The 19,409-nt window shown below is 36.1% G+C and overlaps 1 long non-coding RNA gene and 1 pseudogene across 5 annotated transcripts; both read left to right on the top strand.

The window, feature by feature from the left end:
• The first annotated feature begins 7,230 nt into the window (after window positions 1–7,230).
• Window positions 7,231–7,325, top strand: LOC147512232 (small nucleolar RNA R71; annotated as a pseudogene).
• Window positions 7,326–15,062: 7,737 nt separating this feature from the next.
• On the top strand, window positions 15,063–18,937 carry LOC147512231 (uncharacterized). 5 transcript variants are annotated; one of them, XR_015214847.1, is made up of 6 exons: window positions 15,070–15,582; window positions 15,696–15,785; window positions 16,609–16,688; window positions 16,984–17,137; window positions 17,596–18,335; window positions 18,505–18,937. It is a non-coding gene; the product is annotated as an uncharacterized LOC147512231 (long non-coding RNA). The 5 variants fall into 5 exon arrangements; XR_015214846.1 differs by having other exon boundaries at window positions 17,590–18,335; XR_015214844.1 differs by having other exon boundaries at window positions 15,063–15,582; window positions 16,984–18,335.
• Window positions 18,938–19,409: the final 472 nt, after the last annotated feature.

The raw sequence follows: 19,409 nt of genomic DNA, 5'->3' as shown, positions 1-19,409 counted from the left end.
CCGATGTTGTTGAGCCATTGGAGTTTGAACTGATTTGGGGTTTGTAGAAGGTGTAGGAAGCAATAATGAACAACCTCACTGGAACAACAATGGTGGTGGTGCGGTGGTGGCGCGGCAGTTCAATTTTTTTTTTAAATTTTTTGGTGGTTTTTGATGATTTAAATTGGTGGAGGTGTTGGTGGAAAGATTTTAGAGAAGATTTGAAGTTGATTTGAACTGTGGGCGTGGGTTTAATTAGGTTTCTTTTTAATTTTTTTTTTTTAGGTTTTGAAGCTTTGTTGGTCGTTAATGGCGGTTTGGAGAAGTGAAGAACGTGACTGTTGGTGGAAACATAGGGGTGCAGGTGCGCTGCCAGTGCGCGCGGGTTGGGCCCAAGCCTAATTCGAATTTTTCGATTTTTAGCGCGACTTCAAACTAAATTTGCCGCTTCGTTACCGGTCCGATTTTTACGAATGAGATATGGAAATGATCAGGAGAGAATTTTCAATCTAATGATCTATAAAACATTCTATTCCGACCGTGGATGACATATAAGATAGAGGAAAACGCCTCAAAGTGCGTGCATGACGTACGTTATGCGAACGAATGAACTCTAAATTCATAGATTATGTCAACCCGAATTGAAATACAATTAAATGTCCTAAGCAACTCTAATGGGACATAAAACATTCTAGGACGGAAACACGAACACTCCACCCCCAAACAAATTTTTTACAACAGATTTTAGAAAATTTGTTTTTTTTTAAAGTGGGTCTTTTAAAGTCAGATTCCCGAGACTTTCTAGATTACTATGTTTATTATTTAATATATATTTTTTTTTACTTTTATAAGGAAAAACAATAAGCAATAAGGACATAATTCACCCCATAGAAAAACATGACTCAAAAATCCGAGAAAACATGCAAGAGTGGAAAACGTGAATTATGTTAAACGTGGACTTAGGATCCGGTACTTACAGCCACACACTCCATAGGGAGGGCCTGGTTACCTTAATGGTGCACTCACCAATATATGAAAACGAAAGGGAATGCACCAAACACAAAAGTTAAGTCGTTTATAGTCAGATACTCGAGACTTTATCTAAAATATGTATAAACATGCAGTTTATCATATATCAACAACCGAAATAGTTGGGGATCATTCCATAAATAAATATCACAGAAAACATATCCAAACACAATCAAGCACTAAGATTTCCTATGACGCAACCTAGTGAAATGAAAGCGAAGTCAGATAACCCTATAACGTAACCTAGCATGCACCTTCTTTTTCATTTTTGAAGGAGAGGGTGTCCTAGTGAATAAGTGTGGAAAAATGAATGGTTGTGGAAGATATGGTGGATATGGATAAGTTGTAGAAGGAAAACATATAAACAATGAGGATGTGGGTTTAGCACAAAACTTATTCATGGTGTAGGTAAGGACTGTCTCAAGTATGAAAATGAAGGTGTCAAATGGTTTGTCCTTCTGAAATATTTGTTTACTAGGTGGATTTAAAAAATTATGAAGCACAGGAGGAACAAAAGGATCGAGTGCAATCTTGAGATTCCTTTGAAAGGGTGGAAAGAGGGGAGTCGAGGTAGATGTTGTGCAAAGTAGTTCTTGATAGGGTGAATCATCACCTGCTCTAAGAAACTCATCGAATTCCTCATCTAGATTGGTCATATCCACATTACTATGGTAGTCCTCTATATCTTTGAGAAAGTCATATATCTCGTCCTCATTCATAATATGTGTATCGACGAGTTTAGGGATGAAAATGTTGGAGTCTGAACTTCTAAAGGAAAGAAATTTGGGCATATGATTATTAGGGAACGTGTTGTTGAAATAATCTCGAGCGAAGCTCTCGATCATGCTAACCTCTCCGTCCATAGACGAATCGGGTAAATGTGTCTTTGTTTTAAAAACATTTACTTCAATAGCAAGATGGCCAAAAGACATGGACATTGAACCATCGCGGCAATTAATGAGCGCATTGGCAGTTGCCAGGAAAGGACGCCCTAAGATGATCGGGACAGAGTCGTTAGCGATTTCTGTATCGAGGATGACAAAATCAGCCGGATAGTAGAAATCCTGAACTTTTACCAGCACATTTTCGACCACACCCTTAGGATACTTAATAGACCGATCAGCTAATTGCAACGTCATTTTAGTGGGTTGCATCTCATCTAGACCTATTTGTCTATATAAATAAAACGGGAGTAAGTTAACACTAGCCCTGTCACACCCCGAATTTCGACAGAATTCGGAAAAACATTATTTGTTCCCGACTCTTCTTCGATTTCGAGGGTGGACGACTCTCCACTTCCAAAACCCATAAACAGGTTTAAATATGCGGATAATTAAAAACCAATAAAATTTTTACTTAAACAAAAGTCATCTTCATTACAAAAATTAACAAATGAAAATACAAATAACCTTATCTCAACTGAAAATCTATATCACCTCAAAGGAAAACAATGCCTATCTTGAAATGCGACGCTAACGCAAATCACGAGCAGCAACCAATCTTCTTCCACACTAAACATGTCAAGACTTATCAACTGTGTTCATTTAATGAACACACCCGATAAGCAAACATGCAAATCAGGTCAACATTATAAAAATGCTGGTGTGAGTAGCTCTAAAATACAACATATAATTATACATATATATACACAATCCCTACGGCAGTTAGTTCCTCCACCGAGGCGCCTTAACTTTCCACGACTAATACAACATACCATACACATAATAACAAGGCATTTAGTTCCTCCACGAGGCACCTTAGGTTCTAACTAAACTACTAACCAGCCAAACATATACAATCATCTATCTAGAGATATATCATTTACCAACATATTACCATAATTATATTATTAAGGATTTCTTTGCGTGTCCCTAAAATTCACGTCGTATCTATGTCTTACCTAGTTTCCCTGGCTACCACAATCGCTACCCAACGCCGAACATGTACATCCACATGCCTCCCCTTACATAATGTACCACTCCGTGCGTAACTACCCCGAAATGGATGCCGCGACACACCGTAAATCCTCACACGGAAGCCATTATGTAAGTAATGCCACTATTCGGCATAAAATATTGCATCATCGTTCTATTTTGCGAATGGAATAATCAAGCCACTATTCGCTTCGCCAGAGGGCCATTCAAATTTCTTGAAGAAAACGCCGGGGCCAATCACATTACTTACGCCGAAGGCCATTCAGATTAACTGAAACGCCAGAAGGGCCAATCACATGAGTTGTGGTAGCTAGGTTCTAGGATTTTCGTTACGTAATTTATTCAAGTGTCATACATTAATGACTCATAATAAATCCACTATATCACGTGCAGGTCAATTGCCTTATTGCACTAAGCCACAATATATAGAAATATCTCAATATATCTCATAACCATTTTCATACTTTCACGTGCCAATATATTATTGCACTACACCACACTCCCGTGGGCAAATATTCACCAATACTATGCTACCTCATAGTAGCATCTCACATATATAATAATGGAGCGTTTATATAAATTTCTCCAAGATATTACATTAATATATATATCCCAACATATGATATCATGTCATAATGCTTCAACGTATCGCATACATTTTTATTATAACGTATTAGGAATATAATGTCTCCTAACATCTCAATATCGTCACGTGTCAAAAATACACAACATCAATGTCAAATCTTTCTTAGATAATGACAACCAAATTTATACAAGCTTCCACAGCATTTTATTACTATATGTGTCCATATAATATACAACATAAAATGTAACACAATTAGACAGTCCACAGTCCACAATCAAAGCCCAATATATATATATATATATATATGCTTTACACACTACTCACGTCAAATCTAAATTAGATAATGACCAACCAAGTTATATAATATCGACAATATTTTATTACTATATTTGTCCACACAAATCAAATAGGTGAAAAACTGGAAAAACCAACATTTCATAGTCAACGGTCAAAGGTCAAAGTCAACATGTCATGGTCAAAGTCAAAGTCAACCGTCAATGGTCAATATGTCCTGGTCAAAGTCAAACTGTCGTTTCCGTGTTCGATAGGTTCAGGGTCATAGCCATGGTTCATGGCTAAGGGCAAAGGTGCATGGCTCATGGCTAAGGTAATGGTTCGGACCCAACTGGCCAAACCCAAACCTTAGAACCGAAAAGTCTAAAAGTTGAAAGACCCATGTAGATCTATTTTAAGTCCAATGGACTGGCCCCAATCAATATTAGAAACTGGCCCAAAACAGTTAAGTGGTTCGGTCCAAAAATTGAACTGAAACCGACCCTAAAACTAAAAACTGAAATTATGGCCCAACCACCATTGAAATTTCGGCCTAGCCACTAAAAGAAATCGGCCCAAGACAAAACACTTAAACATTTCGGCCCAACAACTTAAAATAGAATCTGGGCCCAAACAAAACCAAAAGGTTTTGGCCCAAGGCCCAAAGCCCAAATCGGCTTGGTACTGTTCATCTTATTCCCTAGCTACCAGTCTACCACCACCAGCAGCCACCAAAATTTTCCGGCCACCCACTCCCATTTCGACAAGTCGGTTGGACTCACAAACAAAAACCCTCTAACATTAATTAACGCCAAAGCCTCAATTCTTGAATTTACATCTCGACCAAAACTAGATCTGAGACCAAATTTCGGCCACCATTAATGGTGCCTCAAGCTTTAACAGCCCCCTCACTCTACTACACTACCCCACTACCACCATTCAAAATCCAACTACAACCACAACCAAAACAGCTCACAACACCGAAAATTACAAATAAAATTCCAAACCCTCAGTATCACCGTATCAACCTCGCGCCCCCCATTATCGCACCTGCAAGCTTCAACAGCACACTACACAACCAACAATCAATCCCCCAACAACAGGTTCCAACCAAAACCCAAACACCAAGTTTAATTTAAACTGGCGATTTCTGGCCACCATTGACGCCATTTGGGAGCTTCGTCAGCACCATTAGCACCCTTCAAAACAGTTGGGTTTTGATCCCCAACCAAAACCCACACTATACTATACTACCCATCTCGATTCCAACATCACCACCACACCAGAAAGAAACAACTTCGACCTCCATTGATGCGTTCAAAGCTATCCACACAACAACAACAAGATAACCTAAAAATGAAATACAAACACTTCCAAAACATATACAGGGACCATCATGAGTTTGGTTTGTGAGGGCTAGCGCCCATTAACGACCTCAGTCAACGGTTTAATTACAAATCCAAAATTTAACAAAATTTAATAAAACAAATGGCACGGTTCAATACAACAGGATAATGAACGATATATAAAAAACCAAACAAGATATATCTGTATATATGTAAACTACAAATCCGGTGAAATAGCAAAATAGCTACTCACCTGTATGAACAACTCGACGAATCCTCCTAGCCCGATTCGTCGCGCTCCACCCTCCAGCAAACGAGCTTCAAGCTCTGCCTCCATTTTCATTATTTTTATTATTCTCTGAACCCTATTTTCCAGAACAATGTGTTTATATACTTTGGTCCGAAACCCAAGCCCAACACCGACTCGGGCCCAAAACCAGGCCCACGTATCCCGAATCCAATCCGACAAATTTTGAAAATAAATAATTAAATTAATTAATAAATAAATAAAAAAAATACGTATTTAAAAATACGGGGGTTACAAGCCCCCAGGTCTAATAACGCGATCGTCGTATAGGAATCTCCTAAGGTGCATTGTACAGTAGGACGACCAGGGTCCTTGTACTTAACAATTCCATTATGTTCAGATAGAGTTCGGAATTGTTCAATTAAAAAGGCGTCTTTTGGTATATTGGTCTTACGCCTAGTAGTACATAACTCCTTAAGAAACTTAGCATGGTGTGGTAGCTTTTTAATAGCTTTGAGGAAGGGAAGGTTTATAGTTAGATTTTTGAAAACGTCCATAATCTCCTCATAATTTGTATCCCTAGTTAACATGGCTAATTTATGTGGAAACGGTGGTTTCTCTATATATTTAGCAATGGTATCACCTGGATGTTTAACCTTGGCTTTCTGTTTCTTAGGTTGTGTTATAACTGGTACCTCTACAAAGGGTAGGCTCTTGGTTCGATTTCGTATCTAGTAAAATAGCGGTGTGTAGGAGTTATCTTGGTGGGGTAACTATAGGCATAGTTACTTTGTTATCAACCACTCTGCCAGAACGGAGAGTGGTGATGGCATTTAGCTCACGTACATTTGCATATTCATTACTAGTATTATCGGTTACCTCAAATTTGGATTACAATAGCAGGTTGTATTTGTTGTTTTAGGATTAGGTATTGCGTGACCTGGAAACACACCATTTGGTTGGGCTTTATCTTGGGCCAACTGTTAGCTTAAATTATTAACGGATTGTAGAAGCTGTTGGTTAGATTGAGCCATGGTTTGGAAAAGTTTTTGGCTCACTTGTATAAAGGTGTCAAGACGATCCGGTTGTGTGGGTGTAGTAGTCACGGTGGTGTGGACCGGAATTATCTCGTGAATTATTTATGGGCGGATTTTGATAGTTATTATTTACCTAACGATACCTCTATTAGCATTATAATTATTATAACTACCTTGACCTTGTGCTTGACCTTGTCGAGGTTGGACTTGGTTGTTATAATTATTATAATTACCCTGACCTTGTCCTTGTCGTGGTGGAGCTTGGATAAAACTGTGTGTTGGCCTAACATATTGATTATTGTACCCTGGAGGTGTGACGTGTTGGGTATTTCTCCAACCGAAGTTGGGATTTTGTCTCCAAGGGGTGTTAGGTTCACTATTAATGGAACAAGCCCGTTCATAGGCTATAGGGACGATGGAAGTCGGGATGCTCGGGGCTCCAACCAAAACTACACATGGATTTGAATTTACATTCATGACGGGGATAGGCTTTTGTTGAACAGAAATGGCCTATACCTTTTTAGTGAAAGTGATTCAATTAGAGTTTTAAGCTTCGGGATCGTGTTTAATTTCAAACATACCGGGCGGCCTTAATCTGTATTAGAAGAACTAGCGGAGCGGTGGATATCGTCACTACTACCCCCCGATTGTTATTTAAGCTTTGTTTGATCCTCTATAAATTTATAAGCCTCCGGTGCTCCTTTACTTAAGAAACTACCCCCATTCATTATGTCAAGGACTTCTTTATGGTGGTGTAGAAGTCCTTTGAAAAAAGGCACGAACTAACGTGTCTTTCGCTAAGTTATGATGTGGACACTCTATAAGGAGATCGGTGAAACGATTCCAAGCCTCCTAAAATGATTCATGAGGATTTTGTCGAAAAGAAATGAATCTTGGAAAGCATCTCATCCGTCTTTAGGGGTGGGTAAAATGTTCCATAAACAAATGAACAAGTTTAGCCCACGAGTCCACGTAATTAGGGGCGCTTAACCAAGACGCCGCCTTATCGGCTAAGGTGAAAGGGAATACCCTTAGTTTAATTTGTTCCGCACCAACCGTAGGATGGTGGAATGTTGTTAGGACTTGTTCAATCCTACGCATGTGCTGATAAGGTTTCTCATGGTCTAAACCATGAAAAACGGGTAACAAATTAAAAATATTTAGGGGGATTCGAAAATCCCCCACTGGGTCTGCTAGAACGATGCAAGATTTGGGGCTATCGCTCAAGGCTTTGTAGAAGTCAGAGAGAGGAGTCTCTCCTTCTTCAGGCATTATATCAGGTGGTGTGTGTGAAATAGTAGCTAGAGGTGTAGTGGGTGGTATACTAGATAGACTTGTTTGTTGACGTTGTCGTGTAATTACGTTCGGTGTTTTAGTTCGACCAGACCTTAATCGCATACAAGGCTAAGACCAAACTTAGCTAAAAACGTCAACACTCCAAACAATCCTGATATACTAGTATAAACCTCTAACAGGAGATCAGCGAGGTGTTGAAGAAAGGAATACCTAATTGCGTCCTTGCTTCGCTTATGAATAGCGTCTTGTTTACGCGTGTTCAGTGTATATAACAAGTTAGAACACTGAAAAACTTAAAAACTCGAAGTTCGAATCAAACCTGTGGAAATCCGGCAAAATTCAGCTCGGTCGGTCGCATCACTTAGTAAGCGCGGTGCTTGCGTCGTAACTTCAAGTTACAGTGTTTTAGGGCGAGTCGCGTTCGGTTTGGACGCGGGTCGCGCTTAAGGTTCCAGGCGTTTGGGCGCAGGTTGTGCTCAGTGTAATTTTTCGTGGAACTTTTCAATGCTGAAACGGACAACCACAAGATGAATCAAACAAGGGTGGGTGGGTTTAATGGGACTTAAAAATGACTAATTATACTATGAAAACAATGCTAAAGGTTACTAAGATGGCAGCGGCGCCATTTGATAAAACATAAAAAGACAGTTTACCTACGAAATGAACGATGAAACTCAAAACGTAAGTAAACTAAAACTTAATTACGTGCCTATGTTTATCAAAGATTTTCTACTCTCAATCCTATGAGATATAGTGGAGTAGATGATTCGTTCCACTCCTAGTTCTTTAGCATGGAATGTTTTCTAGTCTAATTAATCGGTCTTAAGTCTAATGAGGGATTTACGAAATGATACTAGACTACGATGCAACTACCCACAAGATGCAACTAGTCGACTATTTAAACAGCTATGGAAATACTACGTCGATTCTATGATAAGGAATTAGGGGGGATTGATTCCACCTTAACTCAACTTAACTTGCTATCGATTTAATCGTCAAAATCCGATCCGAATTGAATCGCTTCGAACAAACTGGTTACTCCTAATCCCTAATTACACATGGCATTTCTACCAATTCATAACTAGCATGTGAACGATTACACCCATTCTTATGGTGAACTAATCATTTCTAGAGTGGAAAGGAAATTACGACGACTCTTATATAATCGAATCAAGCTTTCATCAAGGCTTCTCAACCCCTCTAATGGATGTTTAGCCGAGAATCATTACTGATCATTTCGATTAAATTAAAACTAAACATACTATAAAGAATTGAAATTTACTAATCTAAATTAAACAATAATTAAAATCTAATTAATAATTAAGAATGATATTAACAAGAATTTAAACTAGATCTATAAATGTAATTAACATAAAGCGAATTGAATAATATTAAACTATTTTATTAATCTAATCAAATGAATACAATATTTTAAAGGTTTAATCTAAAACAAGAAATGAAAATGAAACTATATTATCAAGAACACTATTTTATTAATCTAATGAATAATAAAACAATGATTCAATACTGAATTTAAGGCAAGAATAAAAACTAATTAATTAATTTAAAATTAGATCTAGAACTAAGGTTTAATGGCTACTTTTCTTATCCTAACCTAATTTATTTTCTAACCTAACTATCTACCATTAACAAAGAGCTAAGCTTTTGTTTTTATACTTTTAGATCCAAAAATCGTGCATGGGCTTGGAGCCATATTTTGGGCCAAAGAATCAGGCCCAAAACCCAATTCTTTCAGTCCAAAAAGGCCTCTTCAGTTGCAGTTGGCTTCAACAGACTTTTCGTCCACTTATGCTCCTCTGATTGGGTCAAGGCTTAGACCATTGGAAAGCTCTTTTCGAGCCAGTCGTTTTGACATAAGGTAAGCCCAATTTCGAGGTCTGAGTCCAAAGATACGGCCTTCGGAAGTTCTGCTGACTTTGTGTGCTGTTTCTGCCCGCGTCGACTTTTCAGCTTTTGACCGGGCTTTTAGAAAGGATTTGTCTTCTTGAATCTTGGCCTTTAATCACAGAACTCCTTAGCAATCGACCTTTGCTCATTTATCTCGCTAAAGTGACACATTTCTGCCCATAATGGACTTTGAAGCCTGAAATGCATAAAAACACGCAATCAGTATTAACTCTTAATTATTACTCACATAATTGGTCTAAAAGTATGACTGTTACAAGGTTAAAACTACAGTTTTGGGCTCTTATCAGTGGCCGAATAGGTACTTCCCTGGCAATGCAAGTTATCCATTCTCTGTGATGGGCACACATGGTATGTACTATTAAAAGAAATTCAATGGAAAAATGTCCTTAAGGTTGTCCATTATGTGAACAAGACTGTTTAGCCTAAAAGTTTGTTTATGCTTAGATTAGATCATCATTATCTGATGGTAGGCAAAGGGGAAGACAAAGAGAAATTGTTATACTAATTATGAAAAGGGAAAGTATACCCTAAAGGACAAATAGTCAATAATTGTTTTACTTTAAGCATTAAGTTGTTTCCGTTATGTAGTTCCAATAATTTTCACATATATGGTATTGTAATGTTTATACATGTATTTAGCAGGTATAGCTTCTTCATAAACATAGATTTTCTTTGTCACTAGAATGATATTTTTTTTTCTCAATATAGAATTGTTTTGACCTCACTATATTTTCGAGTTCTTTTTTGTCACTACGGCATTTTGCAAAAATGCTTCACAAAGCTGACCCTCAACTTTTGGGACTATAGGTTTACCTTGATCTTACAACTCAAAATATCCCCCAACACCTAATCTATTTGTGTGATAAACTGGAACTGAATGGGATGAATTTATATGGTTGAATTAGTATAGTTTCATTGTTGTATCTGTTTCTGGTGGATGTGTTTGTTGAGGGGTCTCAATGGGTTGAAGGATATCACAGAGCAATCCAAGCTTCTGGAAATTCGTTGACATTGTATATGTGGGTGATTTTGTTTGGGGTGTTTTACCTCCTCTACAATCAGTCATCTTACCAGGAGCTGCTAATGCTTACTGTCTTTTTTTTGTTAATGTTAAGATCCAAGGTCACACATGGCTATCAATAGATCCTTTGCTATTATTCGATTAATGCTTTTAGTGAACTAAGTCTATCTACGAATAATGCTTTTGTCAAATATTAATATTTGACTGAACTCAATGGTATTGCTTAGTCTGATTTCTCTACATCAATCCGCCAAAATATGCTCTACTAAGAATAATTATTACATTATTTCTTACCCTTCTCTAGCTAATTTATTAGACTTTTGGTTTCTTTTTATTAGGAATTGGTTCCCCAAAACTTTTGGTTTCTTTCAATGAGGAGGAGTTTGGATTATTTTGTTTTTGTCTATGTAGTGATTTAAAGGGTAGAGGTTAAATTCATGATTCGGTATGATTTTTTTTTCATATGATGCATGTATTCGGCTTTAAGTTAATGTTATAGTTGAACATGGAAAGAGTAACCATTTACTGTTTCTGGCCAACGGAAAATTGTAAGTACTGGTGTGTATATATAGTTGAATGTAAAGCAAACTTCGAAACGTTGTCTTATATAAGGTGAGTTTTGACGAGGGGTTTATATATAGTTGTTTAATTAGTGGATGTTTCTTTTGCTTCTTTTACTGTTATATTAGTTATTTGCCAGGTACACAATCTTGATACCCATAGACATTGCGTTGAGTTTGATCGACTCCCTAATAATTGTCGAAACATGAGATAAGAGTGCTTAATATATGTGAATGCTCAACAGTATGCCTGTTTTAGGATATACCAGTCATAAAGTTTTATAGGGCCAATAATCTGTCATTATAGCCTGTTGATGGATCATTATAAATATATGCAGGGACTCTCTTCTTTATTACCGAATTTGATAATGTAGTGCTACAAGATCTTTCTTGGCTTGGCCTTGAATGGGATGAAGGTCTGCTTTGAAGGTCAGCTTTTCCACATTAACTATTTTTCTAATCTATAACTAATTTTTATATTAGAAACAAATGGGAGCTCTTTGCTTCATTTATTGTCAAGTGTGGTAGATGATTATATCACACTGGCTGTGTAGGTCCTGGTATTGGTGTGATCACATTTGTATATACTTCATTATGCTTCAATTTTGTTCCTTAGTGGAACGAATTATCTGATGTGGTCTTTTTGTTAAGCCAAAGATGAGAGATGCTTTGCTGTTCTAGAGCAATTGGCCTGATTCTACTCTAGATACATCAAGTTTGCATTGGTAAGTTTTTTTGTTCAATTGTGAATAAAAGATTTAAGAATTTTCTCTTAGGACTGCTTCTTTGAAGTGGAAGCTCATCATCCATCGTAGTTTATGTCCTTCAAGTATAATTTAGAATAATTGTCTCCCTACGTTTATGGTATGTGCAATCTTCAAGTTTTCAATCATGTTGTGAAATGAGTTTCTTCCTTCCTAATTATGTACTATGTACCTACATTTCTGTTATGACTATACTACAGGTGGATGCCCTGTGATCAAGGGCAATCAGTGGTCGTCTACAACGTGGATTCGTGTCAATGAGTACAAGGTTTAATGGTCTAAACTTAAGGTACTTAACTTTAGAAAATTTGTAGTATACGTCTTATTAACGGTCACGGTATTAATTGTTATTTTCTAACAAACATGCAAGTCTGAATTTCTTCTGACATTTTGTGAATGAACTGTGTTATTCACGAAGATCGAGTCCATCAGAGAGAATTCTTTGTGAATTTTTGAAGTTTGTGAGGAAACTTTGTTCTTAAAGTTTGCATTAGAAACTGGCTCTGTTCACATTTACACATGCAGATACACTCATACACTTAAAAGAGGTATGTAGTGCATTGTGCACAAGTAGAACTAACCCAGATTCACCAAAGATACATCCATTACATAAAAAAATAAACTAAGAAGTTATCGGTATTACTATACTCCATAACTTCATGGGTCCACTTCATTATTCGAATTGATGACTGAATAAGAATGATGAGAACATAGATTTGTTGTGTTTGAAGGCTTAAGAAGAGGCCGTTAGGGAATTTATAGGAGCAACTTTGTAATGTAGTTTAGGTATTTCTTAATTGTGGCCCAAAGCAACCCGCTGTGGACTTTGAATGAACCATATCATTATATTATTATTATTAATTGTAGGATGAACCATTCAATTGTTGAAAAAATGAAAAAGAAAATGTTCTACGGGGTTGGGACAAAGGGAAATGTGTATAAACAAGGTGTGGCAAGCTTTAGGCCAGAATGCACCTGATAAGAGCCCGAAACTATAGTTTTAACCCTTTAATAATATTACATTTAGACCAATTATGTGTATAATAAATAAGAGTTAGTACTGATTACATGTTTTTGTGTATTTCAGGTCTTGGAGTCAAATATGTGAAAAAAATATGTCACTTTTACAAGAGAAAAGAGCAAAGGTTGGTTGGTAAGAAGTTATATGGTTAAAGCCCAAGTTTCAAGGAGAAAAAACATTTTTAAAGCCTAGTCAAAGCTGAAAAGTCAAAGTCAATGCAGGTAGAAAAAGAGCAGAAAAGTCAATAGAACTTTCGCAGGCCGTATCTTTGGACTCAGACCTCAGAATTGGGCCTATTATATGTCAAAACGACTGGCTCGGAAAGATATTTTAAATGGTCTAAGACCTGACCCAATCAGAGTAGTAAAAGTGGACGAAAAGGGTATTGAAGTAGTTTTGCGCAGAGAAACCCTTTTTGGACATATGTAATTAGGTTTTGGGCTTGATTTCATAGCCCAAAACATGGCTCCAAAGCCCATGCACGAAGTTGTAAACCTAACCCTCTCATATATAAAGAGGTTTAAGGCTAAACAAAACTTGGCTACTCCCCTATTTAGTTTAGTTTTAAAATTAGGGTTTTCTCTCTCTCCTTTTTAGTTTTAGTTTATGAGTTTAGTTTGTAGCCTCCATTAGAACCTATTAATAAAAGCTTTAGTTTATTCAATTCAATTGCTTCTTCTTTACATTATGTCTTCCTTTCATTCTTTTGTTCATGATAGTCCCATGAATCAAAGCTAAACTCCCATTAGAAGGAGTTAATGGGAGTTTGAATGAAGCTTTGAGAGGACTTGATTTGTTAGTATTGATTTGTTGTTAGGGTTTTAAGTTTAGGTTTTTCTTGACTTAGAGATAAGAAGAGTTTAACCTAAACTAGATAATAGTTAGTTTGCCATGAGAATGAGAACAAGCTTTCTCTCATGCTAATTAGTTTATGACTAGATATAGTATAAAGTAATTAGGGATCATTAAAGGTCTAGTCTTTATATTTTAACTTTGTGTGAGAATATCTAGACTAGGGTTTTCTATACAAATCTATGCTACAATGTTAAGAAATTAAAAGTGGATTTCAATCTCTCTCTAGCTTTCTCCATATTTGATTCATCTATATTTAATTATGTTAGTTAATATTAGTATAAAATCAATTGATAGTATAATCGTAGAGTATAAATCTCACAACACAATATTACTCTCACCATTATTTCTTTTGTGTTGATTAGTTGAATTCCATTTATGTCTTGATAGTTTAAGAGTGGAACGAATTCGTACTATTTATATTACTTCATTATTTGAGAGTAGAAATATTGATCTAAGTACTTATTTAGTTAATTGATTATTTGTGTTTACGCATAGATAGTTAGTTTAACATAAATTTGTCATTATCAGCACCATAGGCCAGGATGTGAACAAGTGCATAAACTAATATACAAGGTGTGGTAGAAATAGTTATTATCTATAATTTTTATGTTACCTTACTCTTTCAGTCGTCTATAATTGCAACATAGAATGAATTGACTCGACCTATAAGATTTTCTTCTAAATTTACATCCCTTGCATTGAGTGATTAGGGATGTAATTTCAAGTTTATTAGTCTACAATTTTTTTTTTTTAAATTAAGGGAGTTGATGTGTTTAATCTTTTCTGATCTTCACATCTCTCTTTTATTTAATATGGATATCAAAGTCTTTGCTACTTAATCATAGTCAAATTTTTAGCATTTAGAAAAATTGGTTAGGGGTCTCCATTAAGTAATCTAGGAGATGTCATACCTGAAATGAGATTTAGAATAACATTTTGCTCGAGGTTTCACAACCCAATTGTTTCCCAATTGAGGTTTTCTAGACCAGTAGATAGCATTACTAATAATGAAGAATAGATGGATAACAGGAATTTATTCAATTTAAAAGAAAGTTTCAAGAACTGAGTTTTATATTTCAAAAATATGTCGATGGGCCTAAATGCAGAAAAATGTTCAGCTTAGTTCACATGTTAGTTGTGTTGCACAATTGCATTGTCGAGGATGCAACAAGCCAAAGGAGGCTTCTACTTTTGTAGCGTGGCTAGAGTATACTAACTATGAACCTGTAGACATGCATGATGTTTTTATCATCACTTAGACCTTAGAATGGTAATTGTTATCCTTTGTTCTTCTGAAGGACCTTGCTTGGCAGGCATTTATATCATTGAGAATCAATAGAAATTTTAACTTGCATTGATGTTTGTTCTCCGACTCTTAACCTTGCCTAAGCTACCATTAATTGGGCACTCTATTTATATCAACGTTGCAATTGGAACTATATGTGTGATATGGTCGTCAAACCACAAACTCTCTCACAAAAAGCGGCAACATCTCTCAAATCTCTAAAGAAGAAGAAGGACCTGAAAATTTGTTTTGGGGTTTAACACAATAAGAGAGAAAACCTCAAAAAAAAAACCAAGCGAGAACCCAAAATTAATCAACAAAAAAAAAGGGGCGGGAAACCAGAGATATGAGGAAATTGGAAAGAGAGATTATATTGGCGAAATCATTATCCCTTCTTGATTCTATTAAATCGTCCCCGAGGTTAGTTTTCTTTGAATCACATTTCCTCCTTTATGTTAAAATTCACAAGATATATAAGTTGTAAATCGAGACTATTTTGAATCTGAATATCACTTTGTCTTTGCTAATTTCAGGAAAAAGAAGCGATGTTGAGGATTATTTCAGTTACAGAAAGTTCAAGCGTTGGAATCTGATTGAGTTTGTTTTGGAATCTTCTTGAATAGGTACTCTTTGTCTTTGTCATTGAGCATGATATCACTTCAATACTGTTGAAATATTTCATTTAGAAATTTGAATTCTATGTATTCTACCTTTTACATGTTGTTGTATAATTTTTTTTTTCCAAATTCTAATTCAAATTTGGAAATGAGGATATGGCTGCATAAAAAATAAGTCTTCATGAGTATCCAACTTCTACATATTAATTTTGCACTGCCTCTTCAAACCTATTTCGATGTATTATTTGTGCTATGTCTCAATCGATCCAGAAATCTTCAAATCCATCAAAAGACTTTTATTTCTAGCTTAGGTTGAGCTCATTTTCTAAAATATACAAGGTTGTCTTCTAATTAAAACTTTTTCTTCAATCCTCAATAATGTTAACTAATGAGCTGATTTTAGTATATGGGGGCATGGGGCTGTGCAAGTTTTTGATCTTTGGTTTATGATTCCCTTTTTTTTATGAAATTTTCTTTATTGTGATTTTCACTTCATTCCTTAGATTATTGGGATTTGTTGTAGCTCATTATCTAATTGAGTGACTTGGGTTTTCCAAAAAAAAAAAAAAAAATGGAGCTTATGTCATGTACTCTGGGTGTCAGATATTGAGTGGGAGAAATTTATATAACATGCCTTGGGCATCTTTTGTTAACTACAACAGGAAGTGTATGTAGATACATCCTAGGAGCTTTCTCTCAAACTTGCTAAATGTCAGATTGGTTATGCTTTATATAACGTTGAGATAGGCTCTGACCACAATTGTTTAATTGCATCTCATTTGAATATTTTTGCCTAATTTGATTATATTTCTTTTTTTTCTTTCTCAAGAAAATTAAAGAAGAAAAGGTCTATAGAAACTAGTTGGAGTGCAGGTTGCCATTGCTCTACTCTGTCTCGATTTTTCTCAGGTATGATACAACCTATTTCCTAGCTTTATAAACAATAAAAAGGTTGAAATTTTAAACAAAACAACTCTTTGTCAATTCATTCTCTCGCCTCTCTCAACAACAAAACAAAAATGGTTACTAGGCTTAAACCATTCTCTATTCGGTTCCTTAATTTCAACATAAGCTAAAAAGCTCTCCGCACAGGTCTTCTTAGTATATTGACCTATGTCATTGGAAAGCCTTTATCATTCTCGTTTAACATTTCAAACATGATTTGATAGGCTCATTTATTGATTCACATTGATGGTTTTTTCAGAGGCATTGCGGAATGAATGTTGTTAATTCTGTATGTGTTCAGTAAAGTCTTTCATGGGTTAACAAAAGTGCACGGTGACAACTTAGAAGTACAACAAACTTGACTCTATGTATTCGACGCTACACAAATGAGCAAAGCAGCATAACTAAGCTAGGTATGCATATGGTAGATCACAAATGACATCTTTGGGCACTCAAATGAGTTTTGATTTCCATTCTATGATCAGTATTAGTTTCATCTCATCTCTGATAGGAAGAGTTATGAATGGGGGAATTGGAAGTTTATATAAACCTTAAGGTATGAGCAAGGCAGTTCATAATCAGAACTTAATGCATAGGTCTCACAAGAATGCACCCTCTAATTTGATAAGGACGACTCACAAAATTGTTGTTGTGTTTGATTGAATTGTGTTGGTCCGAAAACACCTCTTCTATTCCAATCAATAAAACCTCACTTATATGTTTTTTTATGTCTGTTAGTATGTTTCTATGGTATCTAGGTACCACGCAGTAGTAAATGGGATAATGCTAATATATTGATTGCACAACTGATGTACATTTTTTGTATTTGTTTACACTACTTTTAACTCCCACTATATTTCTTAAGTTCCAGTGACAACAATCAGTGGGAAAGTAGTTGAGCAAAGTAGATTTGTTGAAAAAGAGACAGGGGCCATGGCGTCTGGACATGTGGCAGTTTACCATTTTATATGTACTCTGGGTTGCAGCTGTACTTTCCCACTTCAGAGTTTGTGGATACTGCAATTATATTTGGTGTGATGGCGTCGTTCATTTTGGTGAGAAGTAAATATCTTACACTATTTCATACATGAATAGATGTCTTGATTGTCATATACCTTGCTTTTCAAATTGCTTAGGCTAGGAAGTTTCATTACATTAATTGTCATGCTCATACCCTCTGAAGACTTTGAAATGGTGGAATAGTCAAAGCCATAGTTAATCCCGTAATTGGTCTTTAGGGTGTGTATGAATGGAAATTAGCTTAGATTGTCATTCGATTACTCATTTTCTCTTTCTGATTTATTATGACGCTATTGGATTTTACATATCCTGCCACACTCCTACAAGTACTAACTCAGGTTCAAATGTTACACTTCCATCCTCAAAGTTTCCAACCAATTCAGTCTCTAATCGTGGATTCCAAAAGTCTTTTATTATCACAAAATGTGAACAAACAAATGATTCATCAGAGTTATCTGCAGACCAAAATTCAACACTAAAGATAGGGTCTGCAATCATAGTGGTTGATGCTCCAAAAACCATTAAAATAGCTGCTTCAGTACCGTGTCTCAGAGTTAACACAGACTTAGTCAAGACAGGTGATGTAGGAAGGTAAGTAGTGTAAACTCATCTAATTATTTCAAGCTCTATTAAGCCTTACTTTTAATTTGCTCCTACATGTGTGTGCGCATGTCACGCTATCCCAAGTTGGATTGAACTTAGAGCTTGAGTGTTTTGTCCGTGCATTGTAAATATTAATGCAGTTACTTATTTCGTGCAGAATCGTTGCAAGAAAGCCTAAAGATGTATGGGCAGTTCGGCTTGCTATTGGTACATATTTAATCGATAGGAAACATTTCAGGCCCTTGGACCTTGATGAACAATGAATATATTTACATAATGATCTTGAAGAGGTGATCGAAAGAAGAATTTCTGATGGTAAAATCTGTGATGTTTAAGTAGATCAGTGTTACAGTGTGTCAGTGAATAGTTCTTAGATGTGCTTCAACAGTTACTGTGAAACTTCAGAGGAATGAGAATCATTTTGTAATCTAGGCAATGCATATGGTTATTTGTAAATTTGCCCTAATCATCATCTTTGGTAACCGGCCTTTTGGGCTAGCTGCCTGTCACTGTCTATTTGTACAAGTGCTGCGCAATGTGATTTACTGAAACAATCATCCAATAATAAAGGGTATTAGATAATATGACTTTATACTCAGTTCCAGCTTCCCAAGCTCCCATAAATCTAATGAAAATTATGTCCAAATGTGATTTCACGCATTCACTGTATATGTTGTATGTGCGTGGGTGTGGGTGTGGGTGTGGGTGTGGGTGTGGTGTGGGTGTGGGTGCACATGTAATAGTGTCCGTCATACGGGTCCAAAAGCTGACGCTGTAGGCTAATAGTCTATTCATGTGGTTTCAAATATTTGTCCTCCAGTGATTCTGGCAATATTTTAGCAGCATTAAATTACTTCAAAGATTGGTATAGGAGACGGTACTAAATATTTCTTATACATTAATGCATGTTTGACACGATGAGTTGATGGAGAACATTTACTGATTTACAAAATCTTATCGCTTTTATCATTGGAATATCAGAGTACATGGGACCAAAGATGGGGCTATATGTGGAGATTCTATATACGCACTTCATTGCATACCATTTGTATTACTAATTGG

Source organism: Coptis chinensis, chromosome 3 (genome assembly GCF_015680905.1).
Source record: "Coptis chinensis isolate HL-2020 chromosome 3, ASM1568090v1, whole genome shotgun sequence".
NCBI lineage: Eukaryota > Viridiplantae > Streptophyta > Magnoliopsida > Ranunculales > Ranunculaceae > Coptis > Coptis chinensis.
The sequence above is the reverse complement of the archived record's forward strand: the minus strand, read 5'-3'. Positions and strand labels throughout refer to the sequence as shown.